The following is a 6245-nucleotide window of genomic DNA, read 5'->3' on the forward strand; positions in this document are numbered from 1 at the left end:
TGCAGGGGGGACAGAGGAGACCATCACCACTGGTCTCTAATACTCCACTCTCCTTCCTTCTTGGCACTGTCCTTATGCCCGCTGATTTCCTGCAGCGTCTTTGGGCTGTGTATTGATTGTCAACAAGGAGGCCTAGCTGCTTTGTACTCCCCGCCACACCAAAACTCACCACACTATGGAAACTTTCAGAATCCTACACCCCCACCCTGCCACAAAAGAGGGGGTTCTGACACGGGCGTGGAAAGAGCAAGGACATTTACTGGACAACCACTTTCAAAGTACAGTCAGAGTACAATCGGCTCTCCCCCCACCCACCATGTCTAGTTCTCTCTCTGTCTCCCTCCTGATGCTATCAGCGACCTCTCTCTTCCTGGCAGCTTCCCCTCAGCTCCGCTGCAGTGCGCAGCCCAGACCAGACCTGCCTCACATCAGGAAGAGCCTCGCCCTTACTGCTCCTCAGCCTGCTTGCTCAGGTTGACACCGGCAGGGACGTGAAGAAAGTTCGTGCCTTGGAGCTTGCCCCTCTCGCTGCTGGAAACCCCTCTGCACACCGCAGGTGGGACTCCAGGGAAGGAAAGACAATGTAGAGAGGGGTCTGAGCTATTCCCAGCCATCCTGGCTGAAGCCTCTGATATGTGGGCAAGGCTATTCTAGAACATTCACTCCAGCTTAGCCTGCCAAGACCAAAAAAAATGACCAGTTGACCCACAGAATCCTGAGGAATAATAAAGGTTTGCTGCTTTAACTAAGTTTTGGAATTGCTTGTTATACAGCAGAAATGAACTGATACACTGCTTTTCCTTGGACTCAGCATCTCAGGACTTAGGTGTTTGGATCTCAGGCCAAATAAATTGATGACTATGAGTTAATAAGTGATAATATTGGATAAGTAAAATGGAGACAAATTATAATGAAATTTGATTTTCATCAAATTATGGTGAAAAAAGAGGCACTGAGGAAAAGACAGGAAAAGGACATGATGAAAACCGTATTTTAAGAAGATACATTTATTGGGGATGTATTAACAGAAATGTAAACTGAAAACAGGGAGGTAGCTGTGATATTGTCACTATAATTCAGGCATGAAGGGGAAACATAAAAGGCCACTAGTAAAGCAAAAGATAGAACTCTTAACAAGTCTCATAGTTTATGCCCCTGTATAAGCATAACTAATCACAGCAGAGACTGGTGGTTCCTCTTTCCTCCTGGGCCCACAGCGAGTCCACACTTCCCAGACTCCCATGCAGTTCTGAGTAGTTGTGTGACTGAGTTCTGGCCGATGGGATGAGGGCAACAGTGACGTCCTCCCCTTCCAGATCTGACTCACAAAAATTCTCCTGCGGGGTTCTCTGTCCTCCCTCTGTCTCTCCTCAGCTCCTGGCTGAGTGCACAGGATTCCCAGAACAGAGAGAAGGCCAGAGCCACAAAGTAAAGGGGACCAGGGCTCCGAACAGCCACAGGGAAGGCTACCTGCTAAGTAGAAACGTCTGCTAGGAACTCTGTGGGAGCAAGAATTAAACCTTTATTATATAAAGCCTCTGAGATTCGGTGATCTGTTTGACATGGCGGCTAGCAGTTCTTACCTACCCTACAGAATACAACTATGCAACTTCAAGCCTACTGTTTATAATATTCTAACCAAAAAAAAGAAAGAAAGAAAGAAAGAAAGAAAGAAAAGAAAGTGCAGGGGTGCTGTATTTCAAAGCATGAGAAATTGGGGACAGGCCAAGTAAACAGGGAACTTTATTAGAGTGCAGTAAACACAATCTGAGACTTGTAAAGATGGAACTTATAATCCAATATTGGAAGGGCTTATCTTACTAATTAAAAGCAAATGAGGCAGAGAAATGGCAACACTCCAGAGTAAACCAGTAATGCCCTGTCTGGGAATCCAGGATTCTGATAACACAATACATGCAAATTAGGAAGTATTTATCTGGGGATAAAAAGAGAATGAACACATTAAATGGTTGTGGGCATGGTCCAGAGAGGCCGAGCTGGGTGACAGTCACAGCTTTCCTCACAGAGATTAAAAATTCAGCCCTGGCTGGTGTGGCTCAGGGGATTGAGCACTGGTCTACAAACCAAAGGGTGGCCGGTTTGATTCCCCAGTCAGGGCACATGCCTGGGTTGTGGGCCAGGTCCCCAGCAGGGGGCATGTGAGAGGCAAGCACACATTAATGTTTCCCTCTCTTTCTCCTTCCCTTCCCCTCTCTCTAAAAATAAGTAAATAAAATCTTTTTTTTTTAAATTCAGGGCAGAGGTCAATGGCACTAATGATATCAACAGCCTGTCGCCTTCTGCTGAAAATCAAGCACCCAACTGTGTCTTTACTCACCCGGGTGCTGATTTCACCTCCTGGAAGCCACAGAGGGAACTGACATCCCAGACCTGACTCTGAGGAAGAAAGAAGGGGAATGTGGTTGGCGACTGGATGTGACAGGAACTGACCGTGTCATTGTGGCATCTTTTATAGAGGAAAGGAGAGCTTCCAGCTGTTGGACAATGCGCCATTGACTTGAGAAAATAGGACTTTTGATTATTTTAGAATAAAGACAGCTAGAGCCAGAGATCCTGAAAAGGAATTTGGCACAAGAGGGATATTTTAAAAGTATGAAATTCTAGGTATATTTTCCTGAATATCCTGTCTTTTGGGGGACAAAAGTAGAGTAACATTTAAAGAAATTAGTAAGATTACATAAAAGCTCTTTGATTAGCTCGGACTTAAAAGCATACACGTGAGCCCTGGCCGCATGGCTCCATTGCTTGGAGCATCAACCTGCGCACGAAGGGGTTGCATGTTCGATTCCCAGTCGGGACACATGCCTAGGTTGTGGGTTCAATCCCTGGTTGGGGCATGTACAGGAGGGCAACCCATCAATGTTTCTCTCTCTCTCTCTCATCAATGACTATATCCTTGGGTGAGGATTTCAAAAACTAAGTATACATTTTAAAGGGGAAAAGAAGGACAGAGACAGACGTGAAACCTGGCATAAAAACCCAATGCAGGTGCTGCTTAGTACCCACCTCCTCACTGCCACCCCTGGGGGCACACATCAGCTTCAGCACTGAAACCTCTCTATGCCCAGGGGTTCCTTGCTCAGCAGTGACTTGCCAACCTGACTGTACCTGGGAAATCCCTGGGGGCCTTTAAAATACACTGATGCCACCGCCCCAGGGATGATGCTCTCCGAGTTCTGACGGAATTGGACTGGCATGGGAGCCAGGCATGGCACTTTCATAAAGCTCTCCACACGATTCTAACGTGCAGCCAGGACTGAAAACTATTGAAGAAGTCTGGATCCTTCCTAAGGCTACTCCTTCCCACGTGAAGATGTTGTATGCCCCCCACCCTACTTATCCAAGTCCCCCCTAGCTATGCTCCACTGATGCTCTTAGGTCATATTTGTAGACATCTGACATTGAATGTAGAATGAACAAACAATCCATGTTCCTCTGAGGCCCACATGCTCTGAAAATGATAACCCCTCTCTTCTTCAGTAAGCCACTCTCTTGTCGGCTCCCTCCTAGACTCGTCATGACCTTGGGGGATCTCTTTCCTGCCATCTTGCCATCACCTGCTGGAGGAGCCAGGCCCACAGGGAACAAGCTTCTCCACCATCGTCTCCACTTCCTGGGTCTCAACTCCATTTCATTCCAGTGACTTCATCTCCACCTCCCCTCGGCCACCCACTGCCAAGTCCACACTCAGACCTTGCCATCACACAGCGTGGCTCTCCCTTGGAAACGTTTCACCCCATGGTCTACGTCCACCATTCTCTGGTTGGTTCTCATTCTTGTCTTTCCTCCTATTTCAAACCTCTCTTTCCCTCACAGCCAGGTCCACTCACCAACGCCCATGTCACTCCCCTCATCCACTCCCCTCCTCCTCACTTCACTTCACTTCTCACACCTTGTGTCACAGGAATTGGTCTTTCCAGGGGTACTCTGAAGCCTTCGTTCCAGGGATGCTTCTCAACATCCGTGCTTCTCTCTCAGAACCCTTTCCTCCCTCAGTTTCCAGACCACACCCCCACGGCTCACCCGTTCCTTCACTATCCTTTGAAGGCTCCTCTTCTCCTGCATGACCCTTAAAAGACTGCTGGTCCCTCAGGCTCCAGTCTGGTCTCTTTGATCACCTTGAAACTCACCTAATCAGGCCTACTGCTTCAACTGCTTTTACATAGATGACTCCCAAAACCAGCCCTGGCCCACGTCCCTTTCCAGGTGTGTGAACTGAATTGTACTTTATTGCATATCTCCAAAAGAATATCCCACAGTCTTCTCAAATTTAGTATATTCAAAGCAGAAATCATTATCTTCTCCCCATTACTGGGTTAAGGCCAAGAACCTGGTTCAATCTCCAATCCCACAGCTTCAAGAACTCTCTAAGAATACAAGCTTTACTGTACAAGAGCTACCTGTGGTTCCTTCAACCCCATATCATCCTGCAAAGAGCCCTTTTGGAAAGTGTAACTAACTAATATCCCCCTCCCAGACTCCCTGTCTTAGCACTTGGCACCATCTTTACCCCAAAGGCAAGAACACATGGGGGTCCTGCTAGTTTACCTTCTCTTAAGTCCACATCCAAGCAATCACCAAGTCCTATTAATTCTATTCCCAATGGTCTCTCAGATTCATCCTTCAGTGTTTCATTGAGAAATATTTATTGAGCAACTATTACCTCCCAGGCACTATTGTATACCCTGGGGACACAGTGACAAATAAGAAAGTCACAACCTTACCATCAGCATCCTCATACTATCAGTCAGGGTTCCATCAGAAAAGAACCACTCAGCATTAGAAGAGACTTATCATGAGGATTTGACCACAGGCAATTTTAACAGCTGGCTGAAGAGTTTATACACGACTGTGGCTTCATTTGGTGCTGGCCAGAAGTCAGCAGGGCAGGCCACTGGGAAGGCGAGATGGGCAGGAAGTGAGGGAGAGAAAGGACAAACTAGACCACAAGGGAAAGGTGGACCCCGAGAGGACGAACCAGAGTGCTCCTCAGTCTCCCATCCCCTCCGAGCCTTCCCCCTGCGTCCAGAATCTGAACCACACGTGGCCCAGAAGCTGAAGGAGCCACACGAGGAGATGAACAGTAGCTGGAGAAGAGACCAGCCACTGCCTCGTGCAGAGAAGGGGAACCAGCGGATTCCTGACTGTGCAGGGGGTTCTGGGAAGTCTAATTCTAGTTTAGCTAAGCTGACCCTGTGGTACACAGCCACGACATCCTAACTGTGTGGCTCCCCCCACCTCTCACCCATCCATTCTGACCGATCCCTGACAGCGTCGTCAGGAGGGGGTTCCCACGTGCTGCCCCAACCCTACTGCCGCCCCACCTGGAGCCGTTCCACACTCAAACTCCCCTCGACCTCTCCACCAGCAAAAGCATGCAAGCTACACTCCTATGCAGAGTGTGCTGGTTAGGGTCAGGTACGTTTGCAAGAGACAGAAAACTCAAAACAATAGTGGCTTAAACACATTAAACTGTATTTCTCCCTCTGTCAGAAATCTGGATGGATGATCTTGGGCTGTAAGGTGCTCCATGGCCTCAGGGACCCAGGCTTCACTCTTGGTCCTAAGGTGGACACCCGTCTGCTTCTCAGACTGAAATGGAGAGAAACACAAAGCCAAGCCAAATAAGCCAAAAGGACCGTGCTCAGGCGCCACCATCTTTACGGGCCTAAGGGCAGACTCCGCCCTGCCATGTAACATTCTGATCCAGAACTTAGTCACCTGGCCACACCCAGCTTCAAGGAGCTTGGGAACAAACTCAGTGTGAATCTGAGCAGCTGTGTGCCCACAGACACGCCTGTTGCTGATTAAGGAAGAAAACAAATATTGGGGACCAACTGACAATCTTTCCTACATGTGTCCCTGCCCGCCCTTCTAACCTCGTTTTCTGCCCATTTACCCCCCACATTTAATTATAAAATTAGACTACCTGATGTTTCACCCAACACTCCCTAAACTACTCTAGTTTCATGTGTCAGGATGGGCGGGGTAGGACAAAATGGCAGCCGAACCACAACCCAGAAGAGATGGCTGACATCAAACCAGGGAACCACCAATGATAGATTGACGCTTTGTTCAAGGAGACCAATCCCTAGCCCCCATGAAGACAGCCAACCAGAATTTGGTGCATAAAACCCCGCCATATTCCCTGCTTGGGGGAGACTTCCCCAGCCCTGCTCTGTGTACCCAGGAACCTCGTCCGGGTGAGCAAACCCCAATAAAGC

The sequence above is a fragment of the Desmodus rotundus genome, chromosome 12 (genome assembly GCF_022682495.2).
Source record: "Desmodus rotundus isolate HL8 chromosome 12, HLdesRot8A.1, whole genome shotgun sequence".
In the NCBI taxonomy this organism is placed as follows: domain Eukaryota; kingdom Metazoa; phylum Chordata; class Mammalia; order Chiroptera; family Phyllostomidae; genus Desmodus; species Desmodus rotundus.